The sequence below is a fragment of the Pleurodeles waltl genome, unplaced genomic scaffold (assembly GCF_031143425.1).
Source record: "Pleurodeles waltl isolate 20211129_DDA unplaced genomic scaffold, aPleWal1.hap1.20221129 scaffold_91, whole genome shotgun sequence".
NCBI classification, from domain to species: domain Eukaryota; kingdom Metazoa; phylum Chordata; class Amphibia; order Caudata; family Salamandridae; genus Pleurodeles; species Pleurodeles waltl.
Genome location: NW_027150403.1, coordinates 1,274,240 through 1,300,863, shown reverse-complemented (window position 1 = coordinate 1,300,863; position 26,624 = coordinate 1,274,240). Strand labels below are relative to the sequence as shown.

Genomic DNA, 26,624 nt, shown 5'->3' with positions numbered 1-26,624 from the left:
GCTGTAGGCTCAGGCTTCATTGCAAAGGTCAAACAGTGAGCAACTGACTGCCGTAAGCTGGCGCAACTCCTCTTGGTGAGCTGTGACAGATGCCCCAGGAGCGTAGTACCTCACGATGGTGAGGGATAGACACAGTCTCTTTTATCTCAGCTTGCCTGTCAGGTGAGGCAGGAAATGCAAATAATGTGAAAAAGCCCAGCGACTCGAACCAGGGACCTTTCGCATGTGAGGTGCGCATGATAACCACTACACTACACAAACAGACACACTTGCCGGCTTGCTTCATGTGGCTATGCATTGTACTGGAACCACCACACTATGGAAACAGACACACCTGCTTGCTTTATGTGGCTATGCATTGTACAGGAAACCACCACACTATGGAAACAGACACACCTGCTTGCTTTATGTGGCTATGCATTGGACTGGGATGCAAGGATGAGGGCCAATGTTCATGACGCTCAAAGCTGAGCCTTCCGGAACACGATCTCTTCCCTTGGAAGAAAGGAACTGGGATCACTTTCATTCCAAGAGGTGATTTCAGAACTGGACACGAAATTACCATGGAGAAGCACTGTGCATTTAATGTTCCTATGAGCACTGCTGCTCCAGCACAGAAAAGCAGTTGCAAAGAAATCTCGCATACCTTCATGATGCTGAACCGTCTCGACGCCAGTATAAAGCATGTATTGCATTGCAACATGACATCTTACAAGAGTGAAAAGCATAAATACTCCTGTTTAAAACACAGACTGAACCTATAAAGGTAGGGGTTTGTCTGGGATTTGAACCGAGGTCCTCTCACACCCGAAGCAAGAATCATACCCCTATACCAACTAGACTGCCGCTGCATAGTCATTTGAAACATCTTCTGAAGCGTCTTTCCGAAAAGCAGGGCCATTTGGAGGCTCTCTCTCTCTAAGCGTGCCATAGCAATTGATGTTTTCTGTCAAGGATTTTTTGTTTGTCTCTAGCAAGGCAAGAGGTAGTCAAAATGCCCTGTGCCAGTGAGCTGAACTAGGGCACTGATGTGAAAAGCAGACCCTTTCTGGTAGTTGTAACCCGCTGCAAGTCATGGACCCTTGCACCTTAGACTTCCCAACCAGAAGCACTGAAGGGCCTGCTAGCTCTTGAACCAGAGGAGCATGCCTCTTGGATTCAAGCACACTTGCTCGATCAGCGCTCGATCAGGCGAGATTTATATTAGTGGCTCATAGGCCTGAAACACTCACCTGGGAGACGCAGGGTGGCTGATTTCCCGGAATGGCCCTTGATGGTGAAATCACCTCCTTTCCCCCACCTCATTTCAGAATTGTGTGCTAGTCGCAAGACAGTGTTCAGGGGTTCATGGGTACTGCCTACTCCCAGCTGCCTCTCTGTCTTCTTCATGTAAATTGCAAGTCACGAGGAGGCACCATTGCCAATATGCTCCGCCCACCTAACCAAGAAACCCAGTTTGAGCTTGTCTGCCTGAGTTGTTGCAGGGGCAGTGTCTTCTTTGCCCAAAAGGTGGCAGGAGAGCCTCACTTCAAACGATAGAATCAACTGCTTAAGTAGAAACCAGCATCGTAGTTACTGTCATAAAGTGCAGCTCTAACAGAAGGTGTGCCTGAGACGCCCCTTCCAGTAATATACAGAATTTTGATTGAGGGCCCAGCCGATGGGTTGGTGAATTTCTCCTCACATGCCACAGCAGCTTCCAAAGATAGTGGTGTGAGGAGCTGGCTCTGCAAGCAGAGCAAGATTTAAGGGAAGAAAATACACCTGTCAGAAGTGGGATTTGAACCCACGCCTCCATGAAGAGACCAGAAGGCTCAGCTTCACTGAAGATCAAGCTCTCTTGAGTCTGGCACCTTAGACCACACGGCCATCCTGACAGCCAAAACAGTGTGCAGGTCGGACTCTTCAGTCTGCACTTGTTGATTTTGCCGCTTGCAATGTTCCTATCAAAGTCACAGCTTTAAAGGCCCCACAATATAACATGGCCAAGAAAAAAAAAAAAATACAGAACAAGAAACAATGCACATGCACGACCACCGAGGGATGCAGGTAACTTTTTAGCGTCCTGCAATAGTAAAGCAAGTTTTACACAGGTCACAAGTTTTTAAAGGTCATTTCTGTCTAAGTGTGCATTGAGAGAGACTGAGGTTTTAGGGAGCAAACACAAAAGCTGCTGCTGCAAAGTGTTTCTGCCCGGTCTCGAACCGGGGACCTTTCGCGTGTGAGGCAAACATGATAACCACTACACTACAGAAACAAGCTTGCTGGTTTGACTGAAGGAGCACAGTTCCCCTCATATGTTTGCACGATTTCCTCTATACTTTATCAGCAGTTGCTCGGAATGCGAGGGGTAAGTGTGAAAATTGCAGCGGTGTCAGCCAGCATGCATACACTCAGACGTCCTGAAAAATCCCACAGCTGCGGGCAGAGACAGACAAATATCTGATGCCTAAATGCCAGGAAGGAGAGCCTGTGAAATCATCACACAGGGCGCACTGAGAGCAAGCAGGAAGGAAGCCAAGGCATTGTAATCCATTTTTCGCCTGAGGCAAAAAATATGTTTTGCGCAACAATGCTTCGAGTGGAATGAGAAATGTTGAGGGGTTGTGTATTTTGAGCAGGATTTGATTGTTTTCCGCTAAAATGGGCTCGTCCGGGATTTGAACCTGGGACCTCTCGCACCCTAAGCGAGAATCATACCCCTAGACCAACGAGCCTGGGCACAGAAATGCAACGGCTCCGACCCTGCTCGGAGGGTTGGTGACAGAGAGTGGGAGACTACATCCCAAAGCAAGAAACTGCACATGGTGCTCTCTTCTGCAGTACGACTAGAGTCATTTGCATGGTCTTCATCGAACATGACATAAAAAGCCTCTATCCTTTAGACATTTTGGCCCAGATTTACAAGAAAATGACTAAGCGCGACGCTGTGCCAAATTTGCAAGCCCCACGCGCCGTCATTTTCAAAATGCAGGAAAGCGCCGTATTTAGTAGAATACAGCGCACCCCTGTGCTTCCCCCTGCGCCATCTCTAAATTAGCTGCTGAGCGCCAACGCAGCCGTTCTTGCACCATGGTACAAGGATGACTGCGTTGAGGGGGAAATTGTTTTTGTGCAGGAAGGGACACCTTCCTGCCCAAAAAAAAAATCTTCAATGGTGATTTGCTCTTACTTCTATGTGTGCTGCAGAATGCATCACACATAGAAAGAGCAAAAACAAGGAGAAATGAAAACATTTCTCCTCAGTGCGCCACTCTAACGACACCCCTGGGATGGCGTTGGATTTTGGCGCTGACGCAGATTTACGCCAACTCCTAAATCTGGAGCAGCATCAAAATGCTATGGTGTTGCTGTGGCACAATCCCAACAACACCCATTCACGCCCCTTCCAGGGAACGCGCTGCGTGCTAAGGGGCCGTATTTACAAGGTGGTGTTAAGCCACAAAAAGTGGCAGAACGCCATCTTGTAAATACCGCGCAGTGCATAGTGCCACCGGGGCGTCACTAAAAGTGATGCTCCGGTGGCGATAGGGCCTTGTAAGTCTGGCACTTTATTTTCTCAAGGTGTGTGTTCTTGGTGAGGGCAGGAAAGCTATTTTCGCTCTCGTACCTTCCTTCCTTGGCTGCCTTGAATGCTGTAGGCTCAGGCTTCATTGCAAAGGTCAAACAGTGAGCAACTGACTGCCGTAAGCTGGCGCAACTCCTCTTGGTGAGCTGTGACAGATGCCCCAGGAGCGTAGTACCTCACGATGGTGAGGGATAGACACAGTCTCTTTTATCTCAGCTTGTCTGTCAGGTGAGGCAGGAAATGCAAATACTGTGAAAAAGCCCAGCGACTCGAACCAGGGACCTTTCGCATGTGAGGTGCGCATGATAACCACTACACTACACAAACAGACACACTTGCCGGCTTGCTTCATGTGGCTATGCATTGTACTGGAACCACCACACTATGGAAACAGACACACCTGCTTGCTTTATGTGGCTATGCATTGGACTGGGATGCAAGGATGAGGGCCAATGTTCATGACGCTCAAAGCTGAGCCTTCCGGAACACGATCTCTTCCCTTGGAAGAAAGGAACTGGGATCACTTTCATTCCAAGAGGTGATTTCAGAACTGGACCCGAAATTACCATGGAGAAGCACTGTGCATTTAATGTTCCTACGAGCACTGCTGCTCCAGCACAGAAAAGCAGTTGCAAAGAAATCTCGCATACCTTCATGATGCTGAACCGTCTCGACGCCAGTATAAAGCATGTATTGCATTGCAACATGACATCTTACAAGAGTGAAAAGCAGAAATACTCCTGTTTAAAACACAGACTGAACCTATAAAGGTAGGGGTTTGTCTGGGATTTGAACCGAGGTCCTCTCACACCCGAAGCGAGAATCATACCCCTATACCAACTACGCTGCCGCTGCATAGTCATTTGAAACATCTTCTGAAGCGTCTTTCCGAAAAGCAGGGCCATTTGGAGGCTCTCTCTCTCTAAGCGTGCCATAGCAATTGATGTTTTCAATCAAGAATTTTTTGTTTGTCTCTAGCAAGGCAAGAGGTAGTCAAAATGCCCTGTGCCAGTGAGCTGAACTAGGGCACTGATGTGAAAAGCAGACCCTTTCTGGTAGTTGTAACCCGCTGCAAGTCATGGACCCTTGCACCTTAGACTTCCCAACCAGAAGCACTGAAGGGCCTGCTAGCTCTTGAGCCAGAGGAGCATGCCTCTTGGATTCAAGCACACTTGCTCGATCAGCGCTCGATCAGGCGAGATTTATATTAGTGCCTCATAGGCCTGAAACACTCACCTGGGAGACGCAGGGTGGCTGATTTCCCGGAATGGCCCTTGATGGGGAAATCACCTCCTTTCCCCCGCCTCATTTCAGAATTGTGTGCTAGTCGCAAGACAGTGTTCAGGGGTTCATGGGTACTGCCTACTCCCAGCTGCCTCTCTGTCTTCTTCATGTAAATTGCAAGTCACGAGGAGGCACCATTGCCAATATGCTCCGCCCACCTAACCAAGAAACCTAGTTTGAGCTTGTCTGCCTATGTTGTTGCTGGGGCAGTGTCTTCTTTGCCCAAAAGGTGGCAGGAGAGCCTCACTTCAAACGATAGAATCAACTGCTTAAGTAGAAACCAGCATGGTAGTTACTGTCATAAAGTGCAGCTCTAACAGAAGGTGTGCCTGAGACGCCCCTTCCAGTAATACACAGAATTTTGATTGAGGGCCCAGCCGATGGGTTGGTGGATTTCTCCTCACATGACACAGCAGCTTCCAAAGATAGTGGTGTGAGGAGCTGGCTCTGCAAGCAGAGCAAGATTTAAGGGAAGAAAATACACCTGACAGAAGTGGGATTTGAACCCACGCCTCCATGAAGAGACCAGAAGGCTCAGCTTCACTGAAAATCAAGCTCTCTTGAGTCTGGCGCCTTAGACCACTCGGCCATCCTGACAGCCAAAACAGTGTGCAGGTCGGACTCTTCAGTCTGCACTTGTTGATTTTGCCGCTTGCAATGTTCCTATCAAAGTCACAGCTTTAAAGGCCCCACAATATAACATGGCCAAGAAAAAAAAAAAACAGAACAAGAAACAATGCACATGCACGACCACCGAGGGATGCAGATAACTTTTAAGCGTCCTGCAATAGTAAAGCACGTTTTACACAGGTCACAAGTTTTTAAAGGTCATTTCTGTCTAAGTGTGCATTGAGAGAGACTGAGGTTTTAGGGAGCAAACACAAAAGCTGCTGCTGCCAAGTGTTTCTGCCCGGTCTCAAACCGGGGACCTTTCGCGTGTGAGGCAAACGTGATAACCACTACACTACAGAAACAAGCTTGCTGGTTTGACTGAAGGAGCACAGTTCCCCTCATATGTTTGCACGATTTCCTCTATACTTTATCAGCAGTTGCTCGGAATGCGAGGGGTAAGTGTGAAAATTGCAGCGGTGTCAGCCAGCATGCATACACTCAGACGTCCTGAAAAATCCCACAGCTGTGGGCAGAGACAGACAAATATCTGATGCCTAAATGCCAGGAAGGAGAGCCTGTGAAATCATCACACAGGGCGCACTGAGAGCAAGCAGGAAGGAAGCCAAGGCATTGTAATCCATTTTTCGTCTGAGGCAAAAAATATGTTTTGCGCAACAATGCTTCGAGTGGAATGAGAAATGTTGAGGGGTTGTGTATTTTGAGCAGGATTTGATTGTTTTCCGCTAAAATGGGCTCGTCCGGGATTTGAACCCGGAACCTCTCGCACCCTAAGCAAGAATCATACCCCTAGACCAACGAGCCTGGGCACAGAAATGCAACGGCTCCGACCCTGCTCGGAGGGTTGGTGACAGAGAGTGGGAGACTACATCCCAAAGCAAGAAACTGCACATGGTGCTCTCTTCTGCAGTACGACTAGAGTCATTTGCATGGTCTTCATCGAACATGACATAAAAAGCCTCTATCCTTTAGACATTTTGGCCCAGATTTACAAGAAAATGACTAAGCGCGACGCTGTGTCAAATTTGCAAGCCCCACGCGCCGTCATTTTCAAAATGCAGGGAAGCGCCGTATTTAGTAGAATACAGCGCACCCCTGTGCTTCCCCCTGCGCCAGCTCTAAATTAGCTGCTGAGCGCCAACGCAGCCGTTCTTGCACCATGGTACAAGGATGACTGCGTTGAGGGGGAAATTGTTTTTGTGCAGGAAGGGACAACTTCCTGCCCAAAAATAAAATCTTCAATGGTGATTTGCTCTTACTTCTATGTGTGCTGCAGAATGCATCACACATAGAAAGAGCAAAAACAAGGAGAAATGAAAACATTTCTCCTCAGTGCGCCACTCTAACGACACCCCTGGGATGGCGTTGGATTTTGGCGCTGACGCAGATTTACGCCAACTCCTAAATCTGGAGCAGCATCAAAATGCTATGGTGTTGCTGTGGCACACTCCCAACAATACCCATTGCACGCCCCTTCCAGGGAACGCGCTGCATGCTAAGGGGCCGTATTTACAAGGTGGTGTTAAGCCACAAAAAGTGGCTGAACGCCATCTTGTAAATACCGCGCAGTGCATAGTGCCACCGGGGCGTCACTAAAAGTGATGCTCCGGTGGCGATAGGGCCTTGTAAGTCTGGCACTTTATTTGCTCAAGGTGTGTGTTCTTGGTGAGGGCAGGAAATCTATTTTCGCTCTCGTACCTTCCTTCCTTGGCTGGCTTGAATGCTGTAGGCTCAGGCTTCATTGCAAAGGTCAAACAGTGAGCAACTGACTGCCGTAAGCTGGCGCAACTCCTCTTGGTGAGCTGTGACAGATGCCCCAGGAGCGTAGTACCTCACGATGGTGAGGGATAGACACAGTCTCTTTTATCTCAGCTTGCCTGTCAGGTGAGGCAGGAAATGCAAATAATGTGAAAAAGCCCAGCGACTTGAACCAGGGACCTTTCGCATGTGAGGTGCGCATGATAACCACTACACTACACAAACAGACACACTTGCGGGCTTGCTTCATGTGGCTATGCATTGTACTGGAACCACCACACTATGGAAACAGACACACCTGCTTGCTTTATGTGGCTATGCATTGTACTGGAACCACCACACTATGGAAACAGACACACCTGCTTGCTTTATGTGGCTATGCATTGGACTGGGATGCAAGGATGAGGGCCAATGTTCATGACGCTCAAAGCTGAGCCTTCCGGAACACGATCTCTTCCCTTGGAAGAAAGGAACTGGGATCACTTTCATTCCAAGATGTGATTTCAGAACTGGACCCGAAATTACCATGGAGAAGCACTGTGCATTTAATGTTCCTACGAGCACTGCTGCTCCAGCACAGAAAAGCAGTTGCAAAGAAATCTCGCATACCTTCATGATGCTGAACCGTCTCGACGCCAGTATAAAGCATGTATTGCATTGCAACATGACATCTTACAAGAGTGAAAAGCAGAAATACTCCTGTTTAAAACACAGACTGAACCTATAAAGGTAGGGGTTTGTCTGGGATTTGAACCGAGGTCCTCTCACACCCGAAGCGAGAATCATACCCCTATACCAACTAGACTGCCGCTGCATAGTCATTTGAAACATCTTCTGAAGCGTCTTTCCGAAAAGCAGGGCCATTTGGAGGCTCTCTCTCTCTAAGCGTGCCATAGCAATTGATGTTTTCAATCAAGAATTTTTTGTTTGTCTCTAGCAAGGCAAGAGGTAGTCAAAATGCCCTGTGCCAGTGAGCTGAACTAGGGCACTGATGTGAAAAGCAGACCCTTTCTGGTAGTTGTAACCCGCTGCAAGTCATGGACCCTTGCACCTTAGACTTCCCAACCAGAAGCACTGAAGGGCCTGCTAGCTCTTGAGCCAGAGGAGCATGCCTCTTGGATTCAAGCACACTTGCTCGATCAGCGCTCGATCAGGCGAGATTTATATTAGTGCCTCATAGGCCTGAAACACTCACCTGGGAGACGCAGGGTGGCTGATTTCCCGGAATGGCCCTTGATGGGGAAATCACCTCCTTTCCCCCGCCTCATTTCAGAATTGTGTGCTAGTCGCAAGACAGTGTTCAGGGGTTCATGGGTACTGCCTACTCCCAGCTGCCTCTCTGTCTTCTTCATGTAAATTGCAAGTCACGAGGAGGCACCATTGCCAATATGCTCCGCCCACCTAACCAAGAAACCTAGTTTGAGCTTGTCTGCCTATGTTGTTGCTGGGGCAGTGTCTTCTTTGCCCAAAAGGTGGCAGGAGAGCCTCACTTCAAACGATAGAATCAACTGCTTAAGTAGAAACCAGCATGGTAGTTACTGTCATAAAGTGCAGCTCTAACAGAAGGTGTGCCTGAGACGCCCCTTCCAGTAATACACAGAATTTTGATTGAGGGCCCAGCCGATGGGTTGGTGGATTTCTCCTCACATGACACAGCAGCTTCCAAAGATAGTGGTGTGAGGAGCTGGCTCTGCAAGCAGAGCAAGATTTAAGGGAAGAAAATACACCTGACAGAAGTGGGATTTGAACCCACGCCTCCATGAAGAGACCAGAAGGCTCAGCTTCACTGAAGATCAAGCTCTCTTGAGTCTGGCGCCTTAGACCACTCGGCCATCCTGACAGCCAAAACAGTGTGCAGGTCGGACTCTTCAGTCTGCACTTGTTGATTTTGCCGCTTGCAATGTTCCTATCAAAGTCACAGCTTTAAAGGCCCCACAATATAACATGGCCAAGAAAAAAAAAAAACAGAACAAGAAACAATGCACATGCACGACCACCGAGGGATGCAGATAACTTTTAAGCGTCCTGCAATAGTAAAGCACGTTTTACACAGGTCACAAGTTTTTAAAGGTCATTTCTGTCTAAGTGTGCATTGAGAGAGACTGAGGTTTTAGGGAGCAAACACAAAAGCTGCTGCTGCCAAGTGTTTCTGCCCGGTCTCAAACCGGGGACCTTTCGCGTGTGAGGCAAACATGATAACCACTACACTACAGAAACAAGCTTGCTGGTTTGACTGAAGGAGCACAGTTCCCCTCATATGTTTGCACGATTTCCTCTATACTTTATCAGCAGTTGCTCGGAATGCGAGGGGTAAGTGTGAAAATTGCAGCGGTGTCAGCCAGCATGCATACACTCAGACGTCCTGAAAAATCCCACAGCTGTGGGCAGAGACAGACAAATATCTGATGCCTAAATGCCAGGAAGGAGAGCCTGTGAAATCATCACACAGGGCGCACTGAGAGCAAGCAGGAAGGAAGCCAAGGCATTGTAATCCATTTTTCGTCTGAGGCAAAAAATATGTTTTGCGCAACAATGCTTCGAGTGGAATGAGAAATGTTGAGGGGTTGTGTATTTTGAGCAGGATTTGATTGTTTTCCGCTAAAATGGGCTCGTCCGGGATTTGAACCCGGAACCTCTCGCACCCTAAGCGAGAATCATACCCCTAGACCAACGAGCCTGGGCACAGAAATGCAACGGCTCCGACCCTGCTCGGAGGGTTGGTGACAGAGAGTGGGAGACTACATCCCAAAGCAAGAAACTGCACATGGTGCTCTCTTCTGCAGTACGACTAGAGTCATTTGCATGGTCTTCATCGAACATGACATAAAAAGCCTCTATCCTTTAGACATTTTGGCCCAGATTTACAAGAAAATGACTAAGCGCGACGCTGTGTCAAATTTGCAAGCCCCACGCGCCGTCATTTTCAAAATGCAGGGAAGCGCCGTATTTAGTAGAATACAGCGCACCCCTGTGCTTCCCCCTGCGCCAGCTCTAAATTAGCTGCTGAGCGCCAACGCAGCCGTTCTTGCACCATGGTACAAGGATGACTGCGTTGAGGGGGAAATTGTTTTTGTGCAGGAAGGGACAACTTCCTGCCCAAAAATAAAATCTTCAATGGTGATTTGCTCTTACTTCTATGTGTGCTGCAGAATGCATCACACATAGAAAGAGCAAAAACAAGGAGAAATGAAAACATTTCTCCTCAGTGCGCCACTCTAACGACACCCCTGGGATGGCGTTGGATTTTGGCGCTGACGCAGATTTACGCCAACTCCTAAATCTGGAGCAGCATCAAAATGCTATGGTGTTGCTGTGGCACACTCCCAACAATACCCATTGCACGCCCCTTCCAGGGAACGCGCTGCATGCTAAGGGGCCGTATTTACAAGGTGGTGTTAAGCCACAAAAAGTGGCTGAACGCCATCTTGTAAATACCGCGCAGTGCATAGTGCCACCGGGGCGTCACTAAAAGTGATGCTCCGGTGGCGATAGGGCCTTGTAAGTCTGGCACTTTATTTGCTCAAGGTGTGTGTTCTTGGTGAGGGCAGGAAATCTATTTTCGCTCTCGTACCTTCCTTCCTTGGCTGGCTTGAATGCTGTAGGCTCAGGCTTCATTGCAAAGGTCAAACAGTGAGCAACTGACTGCCGTAAGCTGGCGCAACTCCTCTTGGTGAGCTGTGACAGATGCCCCAGGAGCGTAGTACCTCACGATGGTGAGGGATAGACACAGTCTCTTTTATCTCAGCTTGCCTGTCAGGTGAGGCAGGAAATGCAAATAATGTGAAAAAGCCCAGCGACTTGAACCAGGGACCTTTCGCATGTGAGGTGCGCATGATAACCACTACACTACACAAACAGACACACTTGCGGGCTTGCTTCATGTGGCTATGCATTGTACTGGAACCACCACACTATGGAAACAGACACACCTGCTTGCTTTATGTGGCTATGCATTGTACTGGAACCACCACACTATGGAAACAGACACACCTGCTTGCTTTATGTGGCTATGCATTGGACTGGGATGCAAGGATGAGGGCCAATGTTCATGACGCTCAAAGCTGAGCCTTCCGGAACACGATCTCTTCCCTTGGAAGAAAGGAACTGGGATCACTTTCATTCCAAGAGGTGATTTCAGAACTGGACCCGAAATTACCATGGAGAAGCACTGTGCATTTAATGTTCCTACGAGCACTGCTGCTCCAGCACAGAAAAGCAGTTGCAAAGAAATCTCGCATACCTTCATGATGCTGAACCGTCTCGACGCCAGTATAAAGCATGTATTGCATTGCAACATGACATCTTACAAGAGTGAAAAGCATAAATACTCCTGTTTAAAACACAGACTGAACCTATAAAGGTAGGGGTTTGTCTGGGATTTGAACCGAGGTCCTCTCACACCCGAAGCGAGAATCATACCCCTATACCAACTAGACTGCCGCTGCATAGTCAGTTGAAACATCTTCTGAAGCGTCTTTCCGAAAAGCAGGGCCATTTGGAGGCTCTCTCTCTCTAAGCGTGCCATAGCAATTGATGTTTTCTGTCAAGGATTTTTTGTTTGTCTCTAGCAAGGCAAGAGGTAGTCAAAATGCCCTGTGCCAGTGAGCTGAACTAGGGCACTGATGTGAAAAGCAGACCCTTTCTGGTAGTTGTAACCCGCTGCAAGTCATGGACCCTTGCACCTTAGACTTCCCAACCAGAAGCACTGAAGGGCCTGCTAGCTCTTGAACCAGAGGAGCATGCCTCTTGGATTCAAGCACACTTGCTCGATCAGCGCTCGATCAGGCGAGATTTATATTAGTGGCTCATAGGCCTGAAACACTCACCTGGGAGACGCAGGGTGGCTGATTTCCCGGAATGGCCCTTGATGGTGAAATCACCTCCTTTCCCCCACCTCATTTCAGAATTGTGTGCTAGTCGCAAGACAGTGTTCAGGGGTTCATGGGTACTGCCTACTCCCAGCTGCCTCTCTGTCTTCTTCATGTAAATTGCAAGTCACGAGGAGGCACCATTGCCAATATGCTCCGCCCACCTAACCAAGAAACCCAGTTTGAGCTTGTCTGCCTGTGTTGTTGCAGGGGCAGTGTCTTCTTTGCCCAAAAGGTGGCAGGAGAGCCTCACTTCAAACGATAGAATCAACTGCTTAAGTAGAAACCAGCATGGTAGTTACTGTCATAAAGTGCAGCTCTAACAGAAGGTGTGCCTGAGACGCCCCTTCCAGTAATATACAGAATTTTGATTGAGGGCCCAGCCGATGGGTTGGTGAATTTCTCCTCACATGCCACAGCAGCTTCCAAAGATAGTGGTGTGAGGAGCTGGCTCTGCAAGCAGAGCAAGATTTAAGGGAAGAAAATACACCTGTCAGAAGTGGGATTTGAACCCACGCCTCCATGAAGAGACCAGAAGGCTCAGCTTCACTGAAGATCAAGCTCTCTTGAGTCTGGCACCTTAGACCACACGGCCATCCTGACAGCCAAAACAGTGTGCAGGTCGGACTCTTCAGTCTGCACTTGTTGATTTTGCCGCTTGCAATGTTCCTATCAAAGTCACACCTTTAAAGGCCCCACAATATAACATGGCCAAGAAAAAAAAAAAAAAACAGAACAAGAAACAATGCACATGCACGACCACCGAGGGATGCAGATAACTTTTTAGCGTCCTGCAATAGTAAAGCAAGTTTTACACAGGTCACAAGTTTTTAAAGGTAATTTCTGTCTAAGTGTGCATTGAGAGAGACTGAGGTTTTAGGGAGCAAACACAAAAGCTGCTGCTGCAAAGTGTTTCTGCCCGGTCTCGAACCAGGGACCTTTCGCGTGTGAGGCAAACATGATAACCACTACACTACAGAAACAAGCTTGCTGGTTTGACTGAAGGAGCACAGTTCCCCTCATATGTTTGCACGATTTCCTCTATACTTTATCAGCAGTTGCTCGGAATGCGAGGGGTAAGTGTGAAAATTGCAGCGGTGTCAGCCAGCATGCATACACTCAGACGTCCTGAAAAATCCCACAGCTGCGGGCAGAGACAGACAAATATCTGATGCCTAAATGCCAGGAAGGAGAGCCTGTGAAATCATCACACAGGGCGCACTGAGAGCAAGCAGGAAGGAAGCCAAGGCATTGTAATCCATTTTTCGCCTGAGGCAAAAAATATTTTTTGCGCAACAATGCTTCGAGTGGAATGAGAAATGTTGAGGGGTTGTGTATTTTGAGCAGGATTTGATTGTTTTCCGCTAAAATGGGCTCGTCCGGGATTTGAACCTGGGACCTCTCGCACCCTAAGCGAGAATCATACCCCTAGACCAACGAGCCTGGGCACAGAAATGCAACGGCTCCGACCCTGCTCGGAGGGTTGGTGACAGAGAGTGGGAGACTACATCCCAAAGCAAGAAACTGCACATGGTGCTCTCTTCTGCAGTACGACTAGAGTCATTTGCATGGTCTTCATCGAACATGACATAAAAAGCCTCTATCCTTTAGACATTTTGGCCCAGATTTACAAGAAAATGACTAAGCGCGACGCTGTGCCAAATTTGCAAGCCCCACGCGCCGTCATTTTCAAAATGCAGGAAAGCGCCGTATTTAGTAGAATACAGCGCACCCCTGTGCTTCCCCCTGCGCCAGCTCTAAATTAGCTGCTGAGCGCCAACGCAGCCGTTCTTGCACCATGGTACAAGGATGACTGCGTTGAGGGGGAAATTGTTTTTGTGCAGGAAGGGACACCTTCCTGCCCAAAAAAAAAATCTTCAATGGTGATTTGCTCTTACTTCTATGTGTGCTGCAGAATGCATCACACATAGAAAGAGCAAAAACAAGGAGAAATGAAAACATTTCTCCTCAGTGCGCCACTCTAACGACACCCCTGGGATGGCGTTGGATTTTGGCGCTGACGCAGATTTACGCCAACTCCTAAATCTGGAGCAGCATCAAAATGCTATGGTGTTGCTGTGGCACACTCCCAACAACACCCATTCACGCCCCTTCCAGGGAACGCGCTGCGTGCTAAGGGGCCGTATTTACAAGGTGGTGTTAAGCCACAAAAAGTGGCTGAACGCCATCTTGTAAATACCGCACAGTGCATAGTGCCACAGGGGCGTCACTAAAAGTGATGCTCCGGTGGCGATAGGGCCTTGTAAGTCTGGCACTTTATTTGCTAAAGGTGTGAGTTCTTGGTGAGGGCAGGAAAGCTATTTTCGCTCTCGTACCTTCCTTCCTTGACTGGCTTGAATGCTGTAGGCTCAGGCTTCATTGCAAAGGTCAAACAGTGAGCAACTGACTGCCGTAAGCTGGCGCAACTCCTCTTGGTGAGCTGTGACAGATGCCCCAGGAGCGTAGTACCTCACGATGGTGAGGGATAGACACAGTCTCTTTTATCTCAGCTTGCCTGTCAGGTGAGGCAGGAAATGCAAATACTGTGAAAAAGCCCAGCGACTCGAACCAGGGACCTTTCGCATGTGAGGTGCGCATGATAACCACTACACTACACAAACAGACACACTTGCCGGCTTGCTTCATGTGGCTATGCATTGTACTGGAACCACCACACTATGGAAACAGACACACCTGCTTGCTTTATGTGGCTATGCATTGGACTGGGATGCAAGGATGAGGGCCAATGTTCATGACGCTCAAAGCTGAGCCTTCCGGAACACGATCTCTTCCCTTGGAAGAAAGGAACTGGGATCACTTTCATTCCAAGAGGTGATTTCAGAACTGGACCCGAAATTACCATGGAGAAGCACTGTGCATTTAATGTTCCTACGAGCACTGCTGCTCCAGCACAGAAAAGCAGTTGCAAAGAAATCTCGCATACCTTCATGATGCTGAACCGTCTCGACGCCAGTATAAAGCATGTATTGCATTGCAACATGACATCTTACAAGAGTGAAAAGCAGAAATACTCCTGTTTAAAACACAGACTGAACCTATAAAGGTAGGGGTTTGTCTGGGATTTGAACCGAGGTCCTCTCACACCCGAAGCGAGAATCATACCCCTATACCAACTAGACTGCCGCTGCATAGTCATTTGAAACATCTTCTGAAGCGTCTTTCCGAAAAGCAGGGCCATTTGGAGGCTCTCTCTCTCTAAGCGTGCCATAGCAATTGATGTTTTCTGTCAAGGATTTTTTGTTTGTCTCTAGCAAGGCAAGAGGTAGTCAAAATGCCCTGTGCCAGTGAGCTGAACTAGGGCACTGATGTGAAAAGCAGACCTTTTCTGGTAGTTGTAACCCGCTGCAAGTCATGGACCCTTGCACCTTAGACTTACCAACCAGAAGCACTGAAGGGCCTGCTAGCTCTTGAGCCAGAGGAGCATGCCTCTTGGATTCAAGCACACTTGCTCGATCAGCGCTCGATCAGGCGAGATTTATATTAGTGGCTCATAGGCCTGAAACACTCACCTGGGAGACGCAGGGTGGCTTATTTCCCGGAATGGCCCTTGATGGGGAAATCACCTCCTTTCCCCCGCCTCATTTCAGAATTGTGTGCTAGTCGCAAGACAGTGTTCAGGGGTTCATGGGTACTGCCTACTCCCAGCTGCCTCTCTGTCTTCTTCATGTAAATTGCAAGTCACGAGGAGGCACCATTGCCAATATGCTCCGCCCACCTAACCAAGAAACCTAGTTTGAGCTTGTCTGCCTGTGTTGTTGCAGGGGCAGTGTCTTCTTTGCCCAAAAGGTGGCAGGAGAGCCTCACTTCAAACGATAGAATCAACTGCTTAAGTAGAAACCAGCATGGTAGTTACTGTCTAAAAGTGCAGCTCTAACAGAAGGTGTGCCTGAGACGCCCCTTCCAGTAATACACAGAATTTTGATTGAGGGCCCAGCCGATGGGTTGGTGGATTTCTCCTCACATGCCACAGCAGCTTCCAAAGATAGTGGTGTGAGGAGCTGGCTCTGCAAGCAGAGCAAGATTTAAGGGAAGAAAATACACCTGTCAGAAGTGGGATTTGAACCCACGCCTCCATGAAGAGACCAGAAGGCTCAGCTTCACTGAAGATCAAGCTCTCTTGAGTCTGGCGCCTTAGACCACTCGGCCATCCTGACAGCCAAAACAGTGTGCAGGTCAGACTCTTCAGTCTGCACTTGTTGATTTTGCCGCTTGCAATGTTCCTATCAAAGTCACAGCTTTAAAGGCCCCACAATATAACATGGCCAAGAAAATAAAAAAAAACAGAACAAGAAACAATGCACATGCACGACCACCGAGGGATGCAGATAACTTTTTAGCGTCCTGCAATAGTAAAGCACGTTTTACACAGGTCACAAGTTTTTAAAGGTCATTTCTGTCTAAGTGTGCATTGAGAGAGACTGAGGTTTTAGGGAGCAAACACAAAAGCTGCTGCTGCCAAGTGTTTCTGCCCGGTCTCGAACCGGGGACCTTTCGCGTGTGAGGCGAACGTGATAACCACTACACTACAGAAACAAGCTTGCTGGTTTGACTGAAGGAGCACAGTTCCCCTCATATGTTTGCACGATTTCCTCTATACTTTATCAGCAGTTGCTCGGAATGCGAGGGGTAAGTGTGAAAATTGCAGCGGTGTCAGCCAGCATGCATACACTCAGACGTCCTGAAAAATCCCACAGCTGCGGGCAGAGATAGACAAATATCTGATGCCTAAATGCCAGGAAGGAGAGCCTGTGAAATCATCACACAGGGCGCACTGAGAGCAAGCAGGAAGGAAGCCAAGGCATTGTAATCCATTTTTCGCCTGAGGCAAAAAATATGTTTTGCGCAACAATGCTTCGAGTGGAATGAGAAATGTTGAGGGGTTGTGTATTTTGAGCAGGATTTGATTGTTTTCCGCTAAAATGGGCTCGTCCGGGATTTGAACCAAGGACTTCTCGCACCCTAAGCGAGAATCATACCCCTAGACCAACGAGCCTGGGCACAGAAATGCAACGGCTCCGACCCTGCTCGGAGGGTTGGTGACAGAGAGTGGGAGACTACATCCCAAAGCAAGAAACTGCACATGGTGCTCTCTTCTGCAGTACGACTAGAGTCATTTGCATGGTCTTCATCGAACATGACATAAAAAGCCTCTATCCTTTAGACATTTTGGCCCAGATTTACAAGAAAATGACTAAGCGCGATGCTGTGCCAAATTTGCAAGCCCCACGCGCCGTCATTTTCAAAATGCAGGGAAGCGCCGTATTTAGTAGAATACAGCGCACCCCTGTGCTTCCCCCTGCGCCAGCTCTAAATTAGCTGCTGAGCGCCAACGCAGCCGTTCTTGCACCATGGTACAAGGATGACTGCGTTGAGGGGGAAATTGTTTTTGTGCAGGAAGGGACACCTTCCTGCCCAAAAAAAAAATCTTCAATGGTGATTTGCTCTTACTTCTATGTGTGCTGCAGAATGCATCACACATAGAAAGAGCAAAAACAAGGGGAAATTAAAACATTTCTCCTCAGTGCGCCACTCTAACGACACCCCTGGGATGGCGTTGGATTTTGGCGCTGACGCAGATTTACGCCAACTCCTAAATCTGGAGCAGCATCAAAATGCTATGGTGTTGCTGTGGCACACTCCCAACAACACCCATTGCACGCCCCTTCCAGGGAACGCGCTTCGCGCTAAGGGGCCGTATTTACAAGGTGGTGTTAAGCCACAAAAAGTGGCTGAACGCCATCTTGTAAATACCGCGCAGTGCATAGTGCCACCGGGGCGTCACTAAAAGTGATGCTCCGGTGGCGATAGGGCCTTGTAAGTCTGGCACTTTATTTGCTCAAGGTGTGTGTTCTTGGTGAGGGCAGGAAAGCTATTTTCGCTTTCGTACCTTCCTTCCTTGGCTGGCTTGAATGCTGTAGGCTCAGGCTTCATTGCAAAGGTCAAACAGTGAGCAACTGACTGCCGTAAGCTGGCGCGACTCCTCTTGGTGAGCTGTGACAGATGCCCCAGGAGCGTAGTACCTCACGATGGTGAGGGATAGACACAGTCTCTTTTATCTCAGCTTGCCTGTCAGGTGAGGCAGGAAATGCAAATACTGTGAAAAAGCCCAGCGACTCGAACCAGGGACCTTTCGCATGTGAAGTGCGCATGATAACCACTACACTACACAAACAGACACACTTGCCGGCTTGCTTCATGTGGCTATGCATTGTACTGGAACCACCACACTATGGAAACAGACACACCTGCTTGCTTTATGTGGCTATGCATTGGACTGGGATGCAAGGATGAGGGCCAATGTTCATGACGCTCAAAGCTGAGCCTTCCGGAACACGATATCTTCCCTTGGAAGAAAGGAACTGGGATCACTTTCATTCCAAGAGGTGATTTCAGAACTGGACCCGAAATTACCATGGAGAAGCACTGTGCATTTAATGTTCCTACGAGCACTGCTGCTCCAGCACAGAAAAGCAGTTGCAAAGAAATCTCGCATACCTTCATGATGCTGAACCGTCTCGACGCCAGTATAAAGCATGTATTGCATTGCAACATGACATCTTACAAGAGTGAAAAGCATAAATGCTCCTGTTTAAAACACAGACTGAACCTATAAAGGTAGGGGTTTGTCTGGCATTTGAACCGAGGTCCTCTCACACCCGAAGCAAGAATCATACCCCTATACCAACTAGACTGCCGCTGCATAGTCATTTGAAACATCTTCTGAAGCGTCTTTCCGAAAAGCAGGGCCATTTGGAGGCTCTCTCTCTCTAAGCGTGCCATAGCAATTGATGTTTTCTGTCAAGGATTTTTTGTTTGTCTCTAGCAAGGCAAGAGGTAGTCAAAATGCCCTGTGCCAGTGAGCTGAACTAGGGCACTGATGTGAAAAGCAGACCCTTTCTGGTAGTTGTAACCCGCTGCAAGTCATGGACCCTTGCACCTTAGACTTCCCAACCAGAAGCACTGAAGGGCCTGCTAGCGCTTGAACCAGAGGAGCATGCCTCTTGGATTCAAGCACACTTGCTCGATCAGCGCTCGATCAGGCGAGATTTATATTAGTGGCTCATAGGCCTGAAACACTCACCTGGGAGACGCAGGGTGGCTGATTTCCCGGAATGGCCCTTGATGATGAAATCACCTCCTTTCCCCCGCCTCATTTCAGAATTGTGTGCTAGTCACAAGACAGTGTTCAGGGGTTCATGGGTACTGCCTACTCCCAGCTGCCTCTCTGTCTTCTTCATGTAAATTGCAAGTCACGAGGAGGCACCATTGCCATTATGCTCCGCCCACCTAACCAAGAAACCCAGTTTGAGCTTGTCTGCCTGTGTTGTTGCAGGGGCAGTGTCTTCTTTGCCCAAAAGGTGGCAGGAGAGCATCACTTCAAACAATAGAATCAACTGCTTAAGTAGAAACCAGCATGGTAGTTAGTCATAAAGTGCAGCTCTAACAGAAGGTGTGCCTGAGACGCCCCTTCCAGTAATACACAGAATTTTGATTGAGGGCCCAGCCGATGGGTTGGTGGATTTCTCCTCACATGCCACAGCAGCTTCCAAAGATAGTGGTGTGAGGAGCTGGCTCTGCAAGCAGAGCAAGATTTAAGGGAAGAAAATACACCTGTCAGAAGTGGGATTTGAACCCACGCCTCCATGAAGAGACCAGAAGGCTCAGCTTCACTGAAGATCAAGCTCTCTTGAGTCTGGCGCCTTAGACCACACGGCCATCCTGACAGCCAAAACAGTGTGCAGGTTGGACTCTTCAGTCTGCACTTGTTGATTTTGCCGCTTGCATTGTTCCTATCAAAGTCACAGCTTTAAAGGCCCCACAATATAACATGGCCAAGAAAAAAAAAAAAAAACAGAACAAGAAACAATGCACATGCACGACCACCGAGGGATGCAGATAACTTTTTAGCGTCCTGCAATAGTAAAGCACGTTTTACACAGGTCACAAGTTTTTAAAGGTCATTTCTGTCTAAGTGTGCATTGAGAGAGACTGAGGTTTTAGGGAGCAAACACAAAAGCTGCTGCTGCCAAGTGTTTCTGCCCGGTCTCGAACCGGGGACCTTTCGCGTGTGAGGCGAACGTGATAACCACTACACTACAGAAACAAGCTTGCTGGTTTGACTGAAGGAGCACAGTTCCCCTCATATGTTTGCACGATTTCCTCTATACTTTATCAGCAGTTGCTCGGAATGCGAGGGGTAAGTGTGAAAATTGCAGCGGTGTCAGCCAGCATGCATACACTCAGACGTCCTGAAAAATCCCACAGCTGCGGGCAGAGATAGACAAATATCTGATGCCTAAATGCCAGGAAGGAGAGCCTGTGAAATCATCACACAGGGCGCACTGAGAGCAAGCAGGAAGGAAGCCAAGGCATTGTAATCCATTTTTCGCCTGAGGCAAAAAATATGTTTTGCGCAACAATGCTTCGAGTGGAATGAGAAATGTTGAGGGGTTGCGTATTTTCAGCAGGATTTGATTGTTTTCCGCTAAAATGGGCTCGTCCGGGATTTGAACCCAGGACTTCTCGCACCCTAAGCGAGAATCATACCCCTAGACCAACGAGCCTGGGCACAGAAATGCAACGGCTCCGACCCTGCTCGGAGGGTTGGTGACAGAGAGTGGGAGACTACATCCCAAAGCAAGAAACTGCACATGGTGCTCTCTTCTGCAGTACGACTAGAGTCATTTGCATGGTCTTCATCGAACATGACATAAAAAGCCTCTATCCTTTAGACATTTTGGCCCAGATTTACAAGAAAATGACTAAGCGCGACGCTGTGTCAAATTTGCAAGCCCCACGCGCCGTCATTTTCAAAATGCAGGGAAGCGCCGTATTTAGTAGAATACAGCGCACCCCTGTGCTTCCCCCTGCGCCAGCTCTAAATTAGCTGCTGAGCGCCAACGCAGCCGTTCTTGCACCATGGTACAAGGATGACTGCGTTGAGGGGGAAATTGTTTTTGTGCAGGAAGGGACACCTTCCTGCCCAAAAAAAAAATCTTCAATGGTGATTTGCTCTTACTTCTATGTGTGCTGCAGAATGCATCACACATAGAAAGAGCAAAAACAAGGAGAAATGAAAACATTTCTCCTCAGTGCGCCACTCTAACGACACCCCTGGGATGGCGTTGGATTTTGGCGCTGACGCAGATTTACGCCAACTCCTAAATCTGGAGCAGCATCAAAATGCTATGGTGTTGCTGTGGCACACTCCCAACAACACCCATTGCACGCCCCTTCCAGGGAACGCGCTGCGTGCTAAGGGGCCGTATTTACAAGGTGGTGTTAAGCCACAAAAAGTGGCTGAACGCCATCTTGTAAATACCGCGCAGTGCATAGTGCCACCGGGGCGTCACTAAAAGTGATGCTCCAGTGGCGATAGGGCCTTGTAAGTCTGCCACTTTATTTGCTCAAGGTGTGTGTTCTTGGTGAGGGCAGGAAAGCTATTTTCGCTCTCGTACCTTCCTTCCTTGGCTGGCTTGAATGCTGTAGGCTCAGGCTTCATTGCAAAGGTCAAACAGTGAGCAACTGACTGCCGTAAGCTGGCGCAACTCCTCTTGGTGAGCTGTGACAGATGCCCCAGGAGCGTAGTACCTCACGATGGTGAGGGATAGACACAGTCTCTTTTATCTCAGCTTGCCTATCAGGTGAGGCAGGAAATGCAAATACTGTGAAAAAGCCCAGCGACTCGAACCAGGGACCTTTCGCATGTGAGGTGCGCATGATAACCACTACACTACACAAACAGACACACTTGCCGGCTTGCTTCATGTGGCTATGCATTGTACTGGAACCACCACACTATGGAAACAGACACACCTGCTTGCTTTATGTGGCTATGCATTGGACTGGGATGCAAGGATGAGGGCCAATGTTCATGACGCTCAAAGCTGAGCCTTCCGGAACACGATCTCTTCCCTTGGAAGAAAGGAACTGGGATCACTTTCATTCCAAGAGGTGATTTCAGAACTGGACCCGAAATTACCATGGAGAAGCACTGTGCATTTAATGTTCCTACGAGCACTGCTGCTCCAGCACAGAAAAGCAGTTGCAAAGAAATCTCGCATACCTTCATGATGCTGAACCGTCTCGACGCCAGTATAAAGCATGTATTGCATTGCAACATGACATCTTACAAGAGTGAAAAGCAGAAATACTCCTGTTTAAAACACAGACTGAACCTATAAAGGTAGGGGTTTGTCTGGGATTTGAATCGAGGTCCTCTCACACCCGAAGCGAGAATCATACCCCTATACCAACTAGACTGCCGCTGCATAGTCATTTGAAACATCTTCTGAAGCGTCTTTCCTAAAAAGCAGGGCCATTTGGAGGCTCTCTCTCTCTAAGCGTGCCATAGCAATTGATGTTTTCTGTCAAGGATTTTTTGTTTGTCTCTAGCAAGGCAAGAGGTAGTCAAAATGCCCTGTGCCAGTGAGCTGAACTAGGGCACTGATGTGAAAAGCAGACCCTTTCTGGTAGTTGTAACCCGCTGCAAGTCATGGACCCTTGCACCTTAGACTTCCCAACCAGAAGCACTGAAGGGCCTGCTAGCTCTTGAGCCAGAGGAGCATGCCTCTTGGATTCAAGCACACTTGCTCGATCAGTGCTCGATCAGGCTTGATCAGGCGAGATTTATATTAGTGGCTCATAGGCCTGAAACACTCACCTGGGAGACGCAGGGTGGCTGATTTCCCAGAATGGCCCTTGATGGGGAAATCACGTCCTTTCCCCCGCCTCATTTCAGAATTGTGTGCTAGTCGCAAGACAGTGTTCAGGGGTTCATGGGTACTGCCTACTCCCAGCTGCCTCTCTGTCTTCTTCATGTAAATTGCAAGTCACAAGGAGGCACCATTGCCAATATGCTCCGCCCACCTAACCAAGAAACCTATTTTGAGCTTGTCTGCCTGTGTTGTTGCAGGGGCAGTGTCTTCTTTGCCCAAAAGGTGGCAGGAGAGCCTCACTTCAAACGATAGAATCAACTGCTTAAGTAGAAACCAGCATGGTAGTTACTGTCATAAAGTGCAGCTCTAACAGAAGGTGTGCCTGAGACGCCCCTTCCAGTAATACACAGAATTTTGATTGAGGGCCCAGCCGATGGGTTGGTGGATTTCTCCTCACATGCCACAGCAGCTTCCAAAGATAGTGGTGTGAGGAGCTGGCTCTGCAAGCAGAGCAAGATTTAAGGGAAGAAAATACACCTGTCAGAAGTGGGATTTGAACCCACGCCTCCATGAAGAGACCAGAAGGCTCAGCTTCACTGAAGATCAAGCTCTCTTGAGTCTGGCGCCTTAGACCACTCGGCCATCCTGACAGCCAAAACAGTGTGCAGGTCGGACTCTTCAGTCTGCACTTGTTGATTTTGCCGCTTGCAATGTTCCTATCAAAGTCACAGCTTTAAAGGCCCCACAATATAACATGGCCAAGAAAAAAAAAAAAAAACAGAACAAGAAACAATGCACATGCACGACCACCGAGGGATGCAGATAACTTTTTAGCGTCCTGCAATAGTAAAGCACGTTTTACACAGGTCACAAGTTTTTAAAGGTCATTTCTGTCTAAGTGTGCATTGAGAGAGACTGAGGTTTTAGGGAGCAAACACAAAAGCTGCTGCTGCCAAGTGTTTCTGCCCGGTCTCGAACCGGGGACCTTTCGCGTGTGAGGCGAACGTGATAACCACTACACTACAGAAACAAGCTTGCTGGTTTGACTGAAGGAGCACAGTTCCCCTCATATGTTTGCACGATTTCCTCTATACTTTATCAGCAGTTGCTCGGAATGCGAGGGGTAAGTGTGAAAATTGCAGCGGTGTCAGCCAGCATGCATACACTCAGACGTCCTGAAAAATCCCACAGCTGCGGGCAGAGACAGACAAATATCTGATGCCTAAATGCCAGGAAGGAGAGCCTGTGAAATCATCACACAGGGCGCACTGAGAGCAAGCAGGAAGGAAGCCAAGGCATTGTAATCCATTTTTCGCCTGAGGCAAAAAATATGTTTTGCGCAACAATGCTTCGAGTGGAATGAGAAATGTTGAGGGGTTGTGTATTTTGAGCAGGATTTGATTGTTTTCCGCTAAAATGGGCTCGTCCAGGATTGGAACCCGGGACCTCTCGCACCCTAAGCGAGAATCATACCCCTAGACCAACGAGCCTGGGCACAGAAATGCAACGGCTCCGACCCTGCTCGGAGGGTTGGTGACAGAGAGTGGGAGACTACATCCCAAAGCAAGAAACTGCACATGGTGCTCTCTTCTGCAGTACGACTAGAGTCATTTGCATGGTCTTCATCGAACATGACATAAAAAGCCTCTATCCTTTAGACATTTTGGCCCGGATTTACAAGAAAATGACTAAGCGCGACGCTGTGCCAAATTTGCAAGCCCCACGCGCCGTCATTTTCAAAATGCAGGGAAGCGCCGTATTTAGTAGAATACAGCGCACCCCTGTGCTTCCCCCTGCGCCAGCTCTAAATTAGCTGCTGAGCGCCAACGCAGCCGTTCTTGCACCATGGTACAAGGATGACTGCGTTGAGGGGGAAATTGTTTTTGTGCAGGAAGGGACAACTTCCTGCCCAAAAAAAAAATCTTCAATGGTGATTTGCTCTTACTTCTATGTGTGCTGCAGAATGCATCACACATAGAAAGAGCAAAAACAAGGAGAAATGAAAACATTTCTCCTCAGTGCGCCACTCTAACGACACCCCTGGGATGGCGTTGGATTTTGGCTCTGACGCAGATTTACGCCAACTCCTAAATCTGGAGCAGCATCAAAATGCTATGGTGTTGCTGTGGCACACTCCCAACAACACCCATTGCACGCCCCTTCCAGGGAACGCGCTGCGTGCTAAGGGGCCGTATTTACAAGGTGGTGTTAAGCCACAAAAAGTGGCTGAACGCCATCTTGTAAATACCGCGCAGTGCATAGTGCCACCGGGGCGTCACTAAAAGTGATGCTAAAGTGGCGATAGGGCCTTGTAAGTCTGGCACTTTATTTGCTCAAGGTGTGTGTTCTTGGTGAGGGCAGGAAAGCTATTTTCGCTCTCGTACCTTCCTTCCTTGGCTGGCTTGAATGCTGTAGGCTCAGGCTTCATTGCAAAGGTCAAACAGTGAGCAACTGACTGCCGTAAGCTGGCGCAACTCCTCTTGGTGAGCTGTGACAGATGCCCCAGGAGCGTAGTACCTCACGATGGTGAGGGATAGACACAGTCTCTTTTATCTCAGCTGGCCTGTCAGGTGAGGCAGGAAATGCAAATACTGTGAAAAAGCCCAGCGACTCGAACCAGGGACCTTTCGCATGTGAGGTGCACATGATAACCACTACACTACACAAACAGACACACTTGCCGGCTTGCTTCATGTGGCTATGCATTGTACTGGAACCACCACACTATGGAAACAGACACACCTGCTTGCTTTATGTGGCTATGCATTGTACTGGAACCACCACACTATGGAAACAGACACACCTGCTTGCTTTATGTGGCTATGCATTGGACTGGGATGCAAGGATGAGGGCCAATGTTCATGACGCTCAAAGCTGAGCCTTCCGGAACACGATCTCTTCCCTTGGAAGAAAGGAACTGGGATCACTTTCATTCCAAGAGGTGATTTCAGAACTGGACCCGAAATTACCATGGAGAAGCACTGTGCATTTAATGTTCCTACGAGCACTGCTGCTCCAGCACAGAAAAGCAGTTGCAAAGAAATCTCGCATACCTTCATGATGCTGAACCGTCTCGACGCCAGTATAAAGCATGTATTGCATTGCAACATGACATCTTACAAGAGTGAAAAGCATAAATACTCCTGTTTAAAACACAGACTGAACCTATAAAGGTAGGGGTTTGTCTGGCATTTGAACAGAGGTCCTCTCACACCCGAAGCAAGAATCATACCCCTATACCAACTAGACTGCCGCTGCATAGTCATTTGAAACATCTTCTGAAGCGTCTTTCCGAAAAGCAGGGCCATTTGGAGGCTCTCTCTCTCTAAGCGTGCCATAGCAATTGATGTTTTCTGTCAAGGATTTTTTGTTTGTCTCTAGCAAGGCAAGAGGTAGTCAAAATGCCCTGTGCCAGTGAGCTGAACTAGGGCACTGATGTGAAAAGCAGACCCTTTCTGGTAGTTGTAACCCGCTGCAAGTCATGGACCCTTGCACCTTAGACTTCCCAACCAGAAGCACTGAAGGGCCTGCTAGCTCTTGAGCCAGAGGAGCATGCCTCTTGGATTCAAGCACACTTGCTCGATCAGCGCTCGATCAGGCTTGATCAGGCGAGATTTATATTAGTGGCTCATAGGCCTGAAACACTCACCTGGGAGACGCAGGGTGGCTGATTTCCCGGAATGGCCCTTGATGGGGAAATAACCTCCTTTCCCCCGCCTCATTTCAGAATTGTGTGCTAGTCACAAGACAGTGTTCAAGGGTTCATGGGTACTGCCTACTCCCAGCTGCCTCTCTGTCTTCTTCATGTAAATTGCAAGTCACGAGGAGGCACCATTG

General features: G+C 48.5%; 10 non-coding genes across 10 annotated transcripts; all 10 read right to left on the bottom strand.

Annotated features, from left to right (window-relative positions):
* Positions 1 to 2,184: 2,184 nt before the first annotated feature.
* On the bottom strand, positions 2,185 to 2,257 carry TRNAV-CAC (transfer RNA valine (anticodon CAC)). The gene has a single exon. It is a non-coding gene; the product is annotated as a tRNA-Val (tRNA).
* A 3,496-nt stretch (positions 2,258 to 5,753) lies between these two features.
* Positions 5,754 to 5,826, bottom strand: TRNAV-CAC (transfer RNA valine (anticodon CAC)). The gene has a single exon. It is a non-coding gene; the product is annotated as a tRNA-Val (tRNA).
* A 388-nt stretch (positions 5,827 to 6,214) lies between these two features.
* Positions 6,215 to 6,286, bottom strand: TRNAP-AGG (transfer RNA proline (anticodon AGG)). Its single transcript has one exon. It is a non-coding gene; the product is annotated as a tRNA-Pro (tRNA).
* Positions 6,287 to 9,845: 3,559 nt separating this feature from the next.
* On the bottom strand, positions 9,846 to 9,917 carry TRNAP-AGG (transfer RNA proline (anticodon AGG)). Its single transcript has one exon. It is a non-coding gene; the product is annotated as a tRNA-Pro (tRNA).
* A 3,101-nt stretch (positions 9,918 to 13,018) lies between these two features.
* Positions 13,019 to 13,091, bottom strand: TRNAV-CAC (transfer RNA valine (anticodon CAC)). The gene has a single exon. It is a non-coding gene; the product is annotated as a tRNA-Val (tRNA).
* Positions 13,092 to 16,171: 3,080 nt separating this feature from the next.
* Positions 16,172 to 16,283, bottom strand: TRNAL-CAA (transfer RNA leucine (anticodon CAA)). The gene is made up of 2 exons: positions 16,246 to 16,283; positions 16,172 to 16,217 (listed from the first exon to the last, which is right to left on the bottom strand). It is a non-coding gene; the product is annotated as a tRNA-Leu (tRNA).
* Positions 16,284 to 16,589: 306 nt separating this feature from the next.
* Positions 16,590 to 16,662, bottom strand: TRNAV-CAC (transfer RNA valine (anticodon CAC)). Its single transcript has one exon. It is a non-coding gene; the product is annotated as a tRNA-Val (tRNA).
* A 3,498-nt stretch (positions 16,663 to 20,160) lies between these two features.
* TRNAV-CAC (transfer RNA valine (anticodon CAC)) lies at positions 20,161 to 20,233 on the bottom strand. The gene has a single exon. It is a non-coding gene; the product is annotated as a tRNA-Val (tRNA).
* Positions 20,234 to 23,325: 3,092 nt separating this feature from the next.
* TRNAL-CAA (transfer RNA leucine (anticodon CAA)) lies at positions 23,326 to 23,437 on the bottom strand. Its single transcript has 2 exons — positions 23,400 to 23,437; positions 23,326 to 23,371 (listed from the first exon to the last, which is right to left on the bottom strand). It is a non-coding gene; the product is annotated as a tRNA-Leu (tRNA).
* A 307-nt stretch (positions 23,438 to 23,744) lies between these two features.
* Positions 23,745 to 23,817, bottom strand: TRNAV-CAC (transfer RNA valine (anticodon CAC)). Its single transcript has one exon. It is a non-coding gene; the product is annotated as a tRNA-Val (tRNA).
* Between the last annotated feature and the right edge of the window lie 2,807 nt (positions 23,818 to 26,624).